Below are 13,895 nucleotides of genomic sequence, written 5' to 3'. Positions count from 1 at the left end.
TGGGCGAGCTCGTGTGGAAGGTAAGGTTTCTCCTGGAATCGAATAAGCTGATGGATGTATCGTTAGTGCCAACTGAACCCAACCTAAGCTCTTGCAAGTTGCAATAGCACTAATTAGTACTGGATATTTGGATGTCTGAATGTTTCAAGATGTCTTCGGATATAGTACTGAGATATTCTGAGTTTTTGGCAAACAAAACCATGACATTCCTGAAGAACTTGAAAATGTTTCACGGTGGATAGGCAATGTTGTGCGGGCATGCGGCCTATGTTATGTTGACCCAAGCAGATCGGTTGGGTGGTTGACCTAAGTATGCATGGCCCCAATAAAATCCCTTTGGAATTGGAACGCAGCGCATACAGGAATTTCACAAAAATCTGCTTATTTTCTATTTTCACAGAAAAAACGCAGGGTGTTCGGCTGATCCAGTTTGGATCTGATTTTCGGTTGATTTCGGCTGATTCAACAGTGTTCTGTGAAAGAGAATAAACTGAAATGAGCTGAAACAAGTTGAGACTAACAAGTAGAACGAGCTGATTAGTTGACTGGTTGTTGGGTGCCAGCTGACACTAGAGCTCCTGGGCTCTTGCGACTTTGAGCTTGTTGTGTCATGTGTGGCCCATGTAGGCCCAAACAGAACAACGTAGTGAAGCGATGTTTATGCAGGCTGTATCGTCACTCGTCAGGACTTCAGCGTGTTCATCGCCGGCCGCCCCGCTGTGTTCACCTGCGATGCTGTCGCCGCCTGCCCGCCTCCATGGGCCATGGCCACGTTAGCCTATTCGTTTGCTCGTAAACGATCGTAAATTTCTAGCCGGAAACATGTGTTTTTCTCTCATACCAAACCAGCCAGCAGTAAATAATCTACGATACGATACGGCCTCCCGAACAGGCTGACGACTGTCTCCTGCAGTGCGCTCGGCCCCTCTACCTCCGTTGCCGCCGCTTCCCCACGGAGAAAACCACGGCGGAGCAGGTCAGGATGGCATCTCCCGTAGCAGTCAGCTAATCCTAACTTTTGTTTAACCAAGCTCATCCTAACTTTAGGTAGAAAAGATATTTTTTTGAACCAAGCTCATCCTAACTTTAGGTAGAAAAGATTTTTTTTTTTTGAACCAAGCTCATCCTAACTTTAGGTAGAAAAGGAAACGGTCTGATGAGCTCCTCTGAACGCCATTGCAAGGTTGAAATTGAAAGCAACAAGAAGGCTGCAGGCAAGCATAGTAGGTTTTAGTGCACACTGCAGGCTATGGAGATGCTTCTGACGCGTAAGCTTTTGTCTGGTGAGCTACTGGCCTACTGTACTGATCGTGCAGGGAACGTTTCTCCAGCTGATAGCTATGGGGTTGTCCACTGTACGGTGCGACAGCGGAGCCGCGGCCAAGGAGCCACGTTACGCAAAATCGACTGTGCAGTTATTTCTCGCGGTGGTTGAGAGGGAGACGGCCGCGAGAGAGCGTTTTCTGCGGTGAGTGATGGATGCCGATCCGACTAACATTATTCGTTAGTAATCATGTAAACTTTACCTACTATTATTCGTTAGCGACAATTGTCTGTGACTTCAAACAATATGGCTACTTGAGAGCCAATCAATATAATCAACCAGGAGGGGATCCTCTTCCCCCGTCGACTTATCAGAAAAAATATTATTCGTTAGTGACAATTGTCCCAAGCAAAATTCTTGCGATTTATAATTTATTGCAGCTGAATACCTGAGGCTGGACGAGTGGAAACTTTCTAGATGTTGGAGTTTCAGATAGAAAGATGATGGTAGCTTAAATGAGCACTCAGGGCCTGTTTGCTTGGTGTCCTGAGGCTCAGTTTAGTTCTAAAATTTTTGGCAAAATGGGCACTATAGTGTTTTCGTTGTTATTTGGTAATTAGTGTCCAATCATAGTCTAATTAGGCTTAAAAGATTCGTCTCGTGGATTTCGTCTAAACTGTGTAATTAGTTTTATTTATATTTATATTTAGGGGCTCTTGCATTTGTACCCTTGTTTTGTATCGAAATTGTGATTTTGCCCCTATTTTTTTGACTTTGTGAATTTACCCCTACTGTGCCATTCACGAAGCACCAGTTTGCCCCTGCTCCGTCATCCACCCCTAACGGTGTTAAACTTTGTACAAAAGACATGAATGCCCATGCGATTTTGCCCCTTGTTTTTATGCCTAATTGTGATTTTGCCCCTGTCTGGCCGAGGCTCGGTTGCGCGCGGCGCGGGGTCGACCGTCCGGCCATGGCGCGGCCACCGGAGATGCGGTGCTGGGGCCTAGCCGCTAGGGCGCAGGGTCATCATCAGGCCTGGGCCTCCAGCTCCCGTTCGCCGATGAAGGTGCCGTGGAAGCCATAGGGGACACGAGACAGTGGACGTCGTAGCTGAGCGCGAACAGCTCGTCGGACGCCGGGTCCAGCTTCGGGTGCGTGATCATGGACGCGCACCCGGCGAGCTGCCCGTCGAAGTCGTACCGCCCCACGGTGCGGAGGTCGCCGTCGGCGGTGACGCGCACCTAGTACGGGAGGTCGTCCTCGGACATGGCGAGGAGTCGGCCGTTGAAGTAGACGAGCCCCGCGTTGGCCACGCCCGTGCCACGGGACGGGTCGACAAGGCCGCAGAGTCCGCGCGTGTAGAAGAGCGTCAGGCGCGCGATGCCGGAGTGGCCGTGCAGCTCGCCGATGGCCTTGGGGAAGACGGCCCTTCCCAGGGCGCGCTCCTGCCGGAGCCGCGCCGTCTCGGTGAACCGGCAGGCGTAGGACTCCGCGGTGCCGTTCCGGATGCGGACCGCGTGCACCATGCCGTCGCCATCGAACAGGTGGTGCCCTGCCGCCGGCTCGAAGCATGGATTGGCGCCGTTGCAGACGTACACTCCCGTGCCCAGAAGAACCAGAGGTGGGGGAGAAGAACCAAAGGCGGGTGCCCCGCTGCACATGAGGTACAACAAGCCCCGCTGCATTAACCGCGACGTGTACGGACTACAGACGCCACGCTGCGCCCGCCGTGACCCCAGCAAGGCTCAAGAGTCAAGGCCCTCACGCGCACGATCGCGGCCAGGCCCGCCGCTCTCTCTCGCCATCCAGGGAGCGCCGGCATGCCGCCCGCACGCGCCGCTGGGTACTCCGTCTCCATGACAGCCGGAGCCCGCGCCGACAGCTTTGTGCTGCGGACTGCGAAAGCGGAAGCGGAAGCTTCGTCGTCGGGTGCGTCCGTCCGTGCGTGCACGCGGTGAGCGAGGCCTACCACGCCCACACAGCCACACCCATGCCCAGGTGCCCACCCATGCGATCCGATCCAGCGGAGCACAGCGTTCGGCGCTTCCTGCCACCTTCCCGTCGCCTGGCCCCGTGCCACCCGCCGATCCAGACTCCTGACGCCCAGGACGCTAGCTATCCTGTCCGGCGCAGCCCTTCACGGACGGCAGAGCGTGCGCGCCGCGGCCACGTCGTGTAGTGCGGGGGAGGGGAGCGATAGCCTGCCTGCTCCCGCCATTATAAAAGGCCTCGAGGTAGAACGGACTAGGACGCGTCGATCGCAACAGCAGTCGCAGTCTCACTCTCACACATCACGAGCTATCTCGAGCTCCAATTACTCTGCCAGCCAAGCTACGTGTTCCCACCCTTGTCTTTGCTGCTTGAGATGGAAGCGTACGCGGCAATGGCGTCGCCGCCGCCCACGAAAGCCGCCATGGGTGGCGTGGACAAGCTCAGCTACGAGATCTTCTCCCTGCTCGAGAGCAAGTTCCTCTTCGGCACCGGCACGCGGGCGCTTCTGGACGGCGGGCGCGTGCGGGTGCTGGCGATCGACGGCTGAGGCGGCACGGGCGCCGAGGACGCGCTCCTGGCCACCGCCGCGCTCGCGAGGCTCGAGGCCGTGCTGCGCGACCACAAGAGCAACGCCGACGCTCGCGTGGCCGACTTCTTCGACCTCTCGGCGGGCGCCGGCGCGGACGGAGTGCTCGCGGCGATGCTGTTCCTGAGGGGCGCCGACGGTCAGCCGCGGTACACGGCCGACGAGGCGCTCGCGTTCGTGGCCGGGAGCGTCTGCGGCGGGAAGAAAGGCGGCTGGGGAGGCCGGCGCGGGCCTCGGTGGGCGAAGCCGGCGAGAACGAGCGGATAAGAATAAAGAGGAAGGGGCATTCCAGTCATTTCGCATCTGATTTTATGTGTTTTATTTTTTTTTAAATCGTTTAATCAGCCTCTAAATAACGGACATCCAAACCAGGGGCAAACGGCTCCTTCGTTTCAAAATAACAGGGGTAAAATCACAAAGTTGAAAAAATAGGGGTAAAATCACAATTGAACCTCTGGACAGGGGCAAAAACACCGTTTTCCCTTATATTTAATACTTCATGCATGCGTTCAAAGATTCGATGTGACGAAAAATCTTGAAAAATTTGACGTTTTGGGATGGAAAACAGGCCCTGAGAATCTGTCTGGCCCGAGCAAAGATTCCCGGGCGTTGGATTTTGGTGGCCTAGGGTTGGGAAGCTTGCCTGGCAGCAAGCAAACAGGCCCTCATAGGACTATGCTAGCTGCCAAGAACGTGTGATCCATCGTTTTCCACATTTGCAGTAACCGTGATAGATAGATAGAGAGAAATAGAAACTCACTACGTCCCATAAAAAAAGTCATTCTCGTTTCCAAGAAGTCAATATTTTTAACTTTAACTAAATATATAAAATAAAAATATTAATATTTATGATATATAATTATTATCATTAGATAGATCGTTGAATATATTTTTATAATAAACTTATTTGGTGATATAAATATTGTTGATATACAGACCTAGTCAGACTTATAAACATTTGATCAGCATTAGTCCTATGACGACTCTTTTTATGGTATGGAGTAATAGATAGATAAATTTAATGCAAAACTTCCATTTTCTAGATTCCTGCACATTTAATATAAATCAAACCTAGAGTCTCATATGCTATAAATAGAAGTGTCTAGAGAAGAATGGTGTACATGAGAATTACTAGGCATAAAGTAATACTTGGCTTTGTAACATCTAGGATGGCTATAAAAGTAACTTTCCAAATCCTTACGTTTGCTTTGGCTTTTGCCATACTTACAACACATCAAGCTTGGTGTGAGCAGGATTGTCATGATCAGAAAGAAGATGTTGAGAAGCACTGCATGAATAGTATTAAAATTGATGGCGACTATGAACCCCCAAGCAGACAGTGTCGTCAAACTGTGGAACGTTCAGACATGGCTTGCATCTGTCGCCATCTTACCCATGATGACGAAGTTGACATAAGTGCGGTTAAACTTGTAAGACTTGCACGTGATTGCCGCAAGCCATTAGAAAGTGGAAGCAAATGTGGAAGTAAGTACGATATACTGACCATTCCTTTAAACAAGTTATTATTATACTGTCTTTGTGTTGCGCAATACATGTTCAAACTATTCTTGCATATATAGTCTAATTATGTAATGTGAATAATAGAATGGCATTGTTCGTTTCTTTTATAATCTGTACTTTTTAGCTTGTTTTTTCAGTCGGAACAATGTTTTTCTCTTACAACAAATCAGCCGGAATAATATTTTGACTTGTTTTTTCAGCGAAGCGAACGGGACCAATATGATATGAATTTTGTGTGGCAGGTTGGACCGTTCTGCTCTCATCACTGGTGCCCACCAAGGAAACATTCATGAGAGTTCATGAGTAGAAGGTGCATGCGTGAATAAGTGTGCGCTTAGATGGGATTTGTATCGTGTATGGAGCCATGGAAAGTTAATGGATAACAAATAAATTAAGGTCACAAAATATATGATGGGGTCATTTCCTGCAGCGTTACTTTCTCACGAGCACACACACAAGGAATAAGACACGTAAACACGTAGAAGGTAGGAGACCATTCTCGTTAGATTAGAATAGATGCATAATGGTCTTCTTACAGGGCAATGCGACGGTACATCCTTTACTTCTTAGGAGGTAATATCTTAAGTAAATCTGAGCAATTAATTGTTTTTAGATTTTTAAATTAACTAAATAGTTAATAAATTTAGAAAAAGAAAAAAAAATCTCAAAAAACCCCCCTCTAATCACGGGAGACAACAGACAAGTGGGCGTGCTTCCCTTCCTTGTTTATGCGCATGGCCGCAGCCCTTCTTTCCATGACACGGCGCCGGTCATGTTGCAGATATTTTTATCCTAAAAAAAGTGGTAATTTTTTTTTTCATATACTCAGCCGTGTTACCGATCACGTTACATGCTTGATTACAAAATATGTTATATATATGAAAAATATCAACAACTAACATATTGATTAAGACGTGAACTTTGACGATCTAAAACATGGTATAAGCTAACATGTTAGATAATCGAGCGTGTGCATTATACTAATTCGATTAGAACTATGTTACATAAGTGAGATGAAACCTCTAATAAAATATGTAGCTGTCATTTATACGTTTGTTGAGCATGAAAAATGACCACATAGAGTTTCATGTACATTTTTGTAACAGTGTTCATGTATGTTGGACTCGTTTGTTGGGCATGCACGCAAAGTTTCATGTATGTATGCATCAATATATCACGCACAGTTGTAAACGTATGAATCAATAGTCACGTAGAGTTGTACATTAAACTACGCCATATGATCTAAAGTTACAAAAAACAAAAAGATTTATTGGATACATGATAGATCAAGTATACTTCAATTATATCTAAAAAAGATCTTCATATTTAAATTTTTTCTTATTTATCCTAATTTACAAAATTTAGAAATTAAATAAATATTTATCTCACATATTACCTCAGACGAAAGACTCTAGTTTCAACAACATTACAACAAAGAGGCCGGAGGCAAGCATAGTTTTGGTGCACACTGCAGGCTATGGAGATGCTTCTGACGCGTAGGCTTCGTTTAGTGAGCTACTGGCCTACTGTCCTGATCATGCAGGGGACGTTTGTTTCTGCCTCAAGGCACTCGTAATGACTGATTTATAAGCTAGCTCTTAATATTTTATTCATATTTTAATAAAAAAGAGATAAAAACTAGCTTTTGATTAAGAGCTAGGCTCATACACATATTTTAAGATTATATAAGAGTGACATGTGAACCTAATCATACTACGAGTCATTGCTAAGAGCTAGCACTATTGGAGAGGTTGGCTTAGAGCTATTAAGTGACTTATATCATTGCGGGTGCCCTCGGCTGATAGCTAGTAGGTGTGACATTATTGCAAGTGAAATCCTTGTGATAGTTTAGGTTCAGGGACTAAAGTTTAGTCATGTCACATCAGATGTTTGGATGTTAACTAGAAGACTATGTCGATGTTTTACCACCGATAGCTTACCACGGGGGTCCCCGAGGCAGTATGTTCGGGCTTCAGCGTATGCAGAACTCGATGGTGAACGCAAGAGACAGTCGATTTATCCTGGTTCGGACCCTCGATCGTTGATCGAGTAACAGCCCTACGTCCAGCCGGCGTTAGCCTCTGCGTTGGATTGATTATGAAGTGTCGTACAATTGTTGTTCTCTTTTTCTCCAGGAGCCCTGCCCTCCTTTATATAGTCAGAAGGCCAGAGTCCCAGTCAGTTTACAATGAGAGTTCCTAGTAGGATTACTGAATAGTACTACTACTAAGATTACAAGAGAAGAATCCTAGTTAGACTAGATCTTCTCTTTTCCTTGCGGGGTATCCTGTGGGTTCCGCATCGACAAGCCCCTGAGCACTTCATGGTTGAGCTCTGAAAGTCTCGTTCTGCTCCTTCAGGTCTTGTTGAGTAGGAACAAACGTCATTCGAGTGCTTTCTGGAGTGAAACCTTGTAGCGCTTCTTGGGATCTTCGAGTGGTGAGTGCTTTTTTGAAGAAAAAGTACATCCATCTGGTTGTAGCCCCCGAGCCTCTTGCTATTTAGAACAAGGAGCTGGAGGATCTCATCTTGAAGTTGCTCTGATTGTTCGTTGAAGTTTTATCGAAAAGAACTCGAATATGGCTCGTTCCGGGTTCTTTTTGTCGTAATGTCTTGAAGTGGTCTGCGTTGAAGGAAGTCTTTTGGTGATGTGCGCTTTTTCGAAGAAAAAGTGCACTCACTGAGTGTAGCCCCCGAGCCTCTTGCTATTTGGAACAAAAAGTTGGAGGGTCTTGAATTTTTATGTTGTTTGAAAATTTGTGTTCTGAAGTAGTCCCCGAGACTTGGATTATGTCATCATCTGAGTAGTTTTGCGGCATCTTTCCGAAGCAGCCCTTTAGTCTTGGATTAAACCATCATCCGAGTAGTTTCGCAGCATGCAGCCTCCGAGCGTATATTCGTGTTGTTTTGTTCAGGAAGAACTCGGATGTGAGGTCTTGGCGTATTCTTTGATGGTCTGCTGTTGTCAGATATAGTTGTATGGTGGTGGTTGAGTGTAAATGCCTTTTGTTCATGAGTTGTACTGTGCTGATATATTCTTCCAAATATGCTCGTCTTCGAGTACTGTTCCCTCTTGCCTGAGTCTTTCATTATTGAGTCCTGTCTTTTCACTGTGTCCTTTGTTAGGCTTATTTCGTTGGTACTCCTAGTCCATGTGCGCCGTTCCTTTGATCTATAAATACTGTCCCGAAGTGCTTGTTTTCATCCATTAGACATTCTGTTGAAACCTTCGTGGTCATGAACATGGTAGTTTGTGAAGTAGAGCAGCCCCCGGACATATTTTGTAGTTCTTGTGTGTCTTGTCGTAGCTGGAGGAAGTCTTGTGATAGGGATTAGAGGTAGGTTAATCCCGTGACAGCATTGTACCAAGATGTACATGGCGGTAGTTGGAGGAAGTCTTGTGATGTGGGCTTCGTTCCTTCATCTGGCAGTTCTGGGTTAATCTTCGTTGCCTGTCCTGAGACTGTCCGGTGCAGATCAACACCATATCCAGCATTACATCGGTCTTGGGTAGACAGATACCCGCCGACCTTCTCTGCTCCATGTTGTCCTACCGTGATGCTGATTTCTGCCTTGGATGCACTGCGTCCGTCCTTTGAAGAAAACAGTGTAGCTGATGGCAGTTTGTCCTTCCGAGTAGCAATTTGGGACACGTAGTCGTTACAGAGCCTAGCCGTGTCCGTGTTCCTCTTTGCTACTTTGCTTTTTGTGGTACCGAGTTCATTGGGTCTTATAAGATTTGTAATCTTCTGTTCTTGAAGTCGCTTGTAATGGAACGAATCTTGTCTTCTGAGTTGTCCTTTACTTCTCTGCTGTGATCCCTGTCGTTCATGAGATTACCGAGTTCTTTCTTAAATAACCGGGTTCTTTTGTTCCTTGCGAGGTAGCCCTTTGCTTCTTCTTGATTGACGGGTTGTTCTTGTAGTGATCTGATAACCCTGCCGTGGTGCTGGACGGATAAGTCTGAAATCTACCCATTGGATTGTACCGTTGTATGGATTTGTGCCCTCCATCGTTTTTGCTACGTCGGTAAATGGACCGTTGCGTTCTCACACGGTGTTTTAACGGGCCTGGTGGGCCGTTTCTAACGCTGTAAAATTTATTTATAGACCCTTCGTCCTCTTTTTCTTTACTGCATTTCTTTTGCCTTCAAACCCTAGCTCTTAATCATCCGTCGTCATCATTGCCGCCGCCGTCCTTAGCGCCACCATCTAGCTTCATCTTCCCTAGTACCTTTTTGCTTCCGCTAGTTCATGGGTAAGAAGAAAACCGTGAGCAAGTCCCAGGCGACTTTCGTGGATGAGGAGTCATCCCTTTCTTTGATCGAGAACCAAGAGTTCGTGGCCATGAGGGCTGCTCAGAAGGTTTGGCCGGCTCCAACAACAAGCGAAGATCAGCTGCGCGAGCTCGTCAGCGACGGCTTGATCCAAAGCAAAGTCATCGCTGAATGGAGAGTTTTAGGCGAGCATCGGGTTCTTGCTCCTGGTCCTGGTGAGATTGTCCTCTTCGTTTCCTTTGTCCGCGTCGGACTTTGCCTTCCTGCTTCCGCCTTCCTTCATCAGTTTCTTGGTTATTTCGGGGTTAGTCTGAACCATCTAACCCCTAATGCCATTCTCCATCTTTCTGTTTTTGTTCATCTCTGTGAAGCTTTCCTTGGAATCTCTCCTTCTCTATCTCTTTTTCGCTACTTCTTCTGTCTGAAACCTCAACCCCGCCGTGAAGAAACCAGCATTCTTGGCGGTTGCGGGATTTAGTTTTGCCAGGGTCTTAAGATCAAGTTCTTTGACTATGACCTGGTTGATTCTGTAAAAGATTGGCGTGCCAACTGGTTTTATGCTACCAATTTGATCCCTTCCCTTGTCGTCCACTCTAGATTTGTGAAAGGATCAAGATGCCCAAGAGGAGGGGTGAATTGGGCTAATTCTAAATTCTCTTGCAATAATCAAATCCTACGGATAGCCCAATTAACCCCTTGTGCCTAGAAAAGTGTTTATATCAAACTAATGCACAACAACCTCGCAACCTAAGTTCCAAACTTACTCTAGCAAGCAATTCTATGGATGTAAAAACAAGTATTGAATTGCTCAAAGTAAATGCTCAAAGTAAGTGCTCAAAGTAAATAGAGAGAGAAAGGAACGCGGTGATATTTTGCCGAGGTATCGGAGAGTCGCCACTCCCCACTAGTCCTCGTTGGAGCACCCGCGCAAGGGTGTAGCTCCCCCTTGATCTGTGCAAGGATCAAGTGCTCTCTACGGGTTGATTCTTCGACACTCCGTCGCGGCGAATCACCCAAAACCGCTCACAACTTGAGTTGGGTCACCCACAAGCTCCGCCGGGTGAACACCAAACTCCCAATCACCACCAAGCCGTCTAGGTGATGGCGATCACCAAGAGTAACAAGCACGAACTCTCACTTGACCACGCGAAGCCTAATGAGAAGATGGATGCACACTTTGCTACTCTTGATTTGCTAGTGAGGCTACTCTCTTGGATTCTCAAATCACAAACACCTCACTAGGACCTTGCTCTTCTTGGCACTCACAAACGTGTTTCTCAGCTGTTGGAATGAGGAAAAGATGCTCCACTCATGAGTGGAGCTTCTATTTATAAGCTAGCCTAAAAAACGAACTGTTATGAGCCTCTGCGGGATGACCGGACGCTCCGGTCGTGACGACCGGATGCTCCGGTCAGTTCAACCCGTGAACCAGTTTGCAAGTGATGACCGGACGCTGTCAGGGTCCGGTCAGTACCGACCGGACGCGTCCGGTCGCTCTTGGATGCTTACTGTAAACGACCGGACGCTGGATACATAGGGTCCGGTCACACTGACCGGACGCGTCCGGTCACTCTTTTCCAAGTCTAGACCCTTACTGGAGTCGACCGGACGCTGGCCCTCAGCGTCCGGTCACATGACCTCCTAGCGTCCGGTCACACCAGACTTGATCCTCTTGGTCAAATGAACTGACCGGACCCTGCGGCCAGCGTCCGGTCGCACCGGAGCCAGCGTCTGGTCAGTGTTTGACCCTCCATCCACTTCCATCTTCCGAACATATGTGAATGAAGTTTGCTCTAAAAGATCTTAGGCATTCATAGGAGCTACCTAGAGCTAGTTTTAACAAGTGTGCACCACACCTAACTCACTAGACTTAACTAGGTCAAGCTACCCGTTCATACCCCCCTTCATAGTACGGCCAAAGGAAAAACAAAGTCCTAAACTACTCTAAGTGTCTCTCCAACTCCAATTGACACTTAGAACTAGTTATCCTTAACCTTGTCGTCCAACCTTTAAAAACCGAAATGATTTCCATCGTAGGGGCATGACAACCTCGATTGCCCAATCGATCTTCATTACCATGACCTAACTTAATTGTTTCTACAAAACACACATTAGTCATAGTAATCTTGTATTGACATTAATCACCGAAATCCAATTAGGGGCCTAGATGCTTTCAATCTCCCCCTTTTTGGTGATTGATGACAATACCACCCCGAGTATGTTATGGAGTGAGGTTTTTGACGGGCTTGGTTCATATAAGCTTTTGTCAATAAGAACAAAAGAGTTAGTCACGCTTATATGACCCAAGCCAACACAATGTACTCAAAGAATATGAATTAAGCATGAGTACTAATAACAAAGCTCATTTGCTTCGAAGTATAAACGCGAAAGCAAAAGCAAATGAGCATTCCACAAATGATATGACATATAGATAAAGCAAAGTAGAAATCACATATGTCAAATATCACAATCACATAGATAGCACTATCACATATATATAATAGTATGCATGAAAGTAAACACACGAATGCATAAGTAATAGTGTATCACACAAATAAAACTCCAAATGTATATAATAAGCTAATACTAGATAACAAGCCACCCCTAAAACTCGCTCCCCTTAAGTCTACATACTCAAACCCTCTCCCCCTTTGGCGTCAAACACCAAAACCTAAGGGTTGGTCGGCAGGGCTACAGTGGACGAGTCGGGCGCTGAAGTACATGGGGCAAGATGGAACTGGGCGCCATCATCATCTGACCCTGAGCTCTGAACTGACTGACCCTCTGAAGCAGGAAGTGTCGCTAAAGTGGTCTGGGTCTGAGCTGGGGCTGGTGCTGCCTGTGAAGCCATAAGTATGTCTGTCGTAGGATCTGACGAGGCAACAGACGAAGGGAGCCTCTGAGTAGTCATGATAGCTGGAGCTGCTGTAGACGGACCGGCAGTATGCATGTGAGGCAGAGTAGGCATGCCAGTCAACTCGCTGAAAGATGCTCCAAGACTCCTGGAGACGGACGACTCAGGCACGAATAGTGAGGAAGTCTACTCTGGTGAGAAACCTATGTGATAAGGAGTGAACTATGGGGCTACACCAGGTGAGGCTAACCATTGGGACACCTATACAGGAGGTGACGGAAACTGAGCTGGAGGCTGTTCCTGACTCTGAAGCCCGATGGGCTGTACTGCTAGAGTCGTCAAAGTGGTAGGAGGCTGTGCAAACTGGGGTGAAGTCTGTGGCAGTGGGATCCCAATGGCTGTCACTACATGCTGCATGAATCCCATGAGCTGCTGCTGCATAAGTAACTGCTGGTGCTGAAGAAGCTGCTGCTGCCGCTGAAACTCGTCCTGACGAGCCTGAAACGGTGCGAAGTTTGTAGCTGTCTCCTGTGCCTGTCGTGTCTAATCCTGCTGCATCCGCTCAAGAATAGCAATGAGAGCGGGGTCTGTCTGTGGAGCAGGTGGAGCAGAACTGGAGCTACCTGCCTCTGCATCGTGTCTGCGTAGAGGCATCTGAGGTATAGGCTGGTAGTCGTCGTCGGAGCTGTCACTGTACTCACTCACCTCCTGCTGTGCCTCTAGCTCCTCCTCCTCAGTGGCTACAATCCCTCTGATGATCTCATCCTACTGAGCTGCGGACTCTGGCACGTCGGGACGACGGCTAGGCTATCTGGGTGCCGGAGGAGTGGCGTGTCTGATCCTCTGTGACAGGTTGTAAGCTGGGAACTCTGTAGTGGCACCTGTATACTCATCCATCATGCCAGGGGGTTTATCAATCACAACTCTACGGATGAGGAACGTGATCCAGTGAGCATAGGGAAGCTGCCTGCGACCCTTGAATCCCTCAGCTATAGTATCCTCCATCTCTGAAAGAAGGAGATCCCAGATGTCAAACACTGTCATCTGCATGATGGCATTGAGAAGCCAGAGCTGTAAGCGAGTCAGGCCCTCCCTGTATCCCAACCTGGGAAGCAGTGTCCTCCTAATGATAGCCTCTAGTATCCTCGCTGTAGGAGTCAAGTCACTGGGGTTCCTGCTCGACCCCTCACCAAAAGGCTCCTTGAAGCAATGCCGCACTAAATCTGTAGGGGGCACCTACCCTCCATGAGGACGCCTGGGAGGCCCCTGCTGTCCATAGCAAACCTCATGCATCTTTACAGGCTGCTCCTGTAGTCTCAGTATCTTCCTGGCTCTGCCACTAGTCACTCTGTAGTCTTTGCCATTGAAGGCAAAGTGAATGAATCTGTGATGAGGATCG

The 13,895-nt window shown here is 47.6% G+C and overlaps 1 pseudogene; it reads right to left on the bottom strand.

Moving 5' to 3' along the window:
- Positions 1–2,277: 2,277 nt before the first annotated feature.
- Positions 2,278–2,793, bottom strand: LOC136496106 (9-cis-epoxycarotenoid dioxygenase NCED5, chloroplastic-like; annotated as a pseudogene).
- Positions 2,794–13,895: the final 11,102 nt, after the last annotated feature.

The sequence above is a fragment of the Miscanthus floridulus genome, chromosome 12 (assembly GCF_019320115.1).
Source record: "Miscanthus floridulus cultivar M001 chromosome 12, ASM1932011v1, whole genome shotgun sequence".
Classification (NCBI taxonomy): Eukaryota; Viridiplantae; Streptophyta; class Magnoliopsida; order Poales; family Poaceae; genus Miscanthus; species Miscanthus floridulus.
The sequence above is the reverse complement of the archived record's forward strand: the minus strand, read 5'-3'. Positions and strand labels throughout refer to the sequence as shown.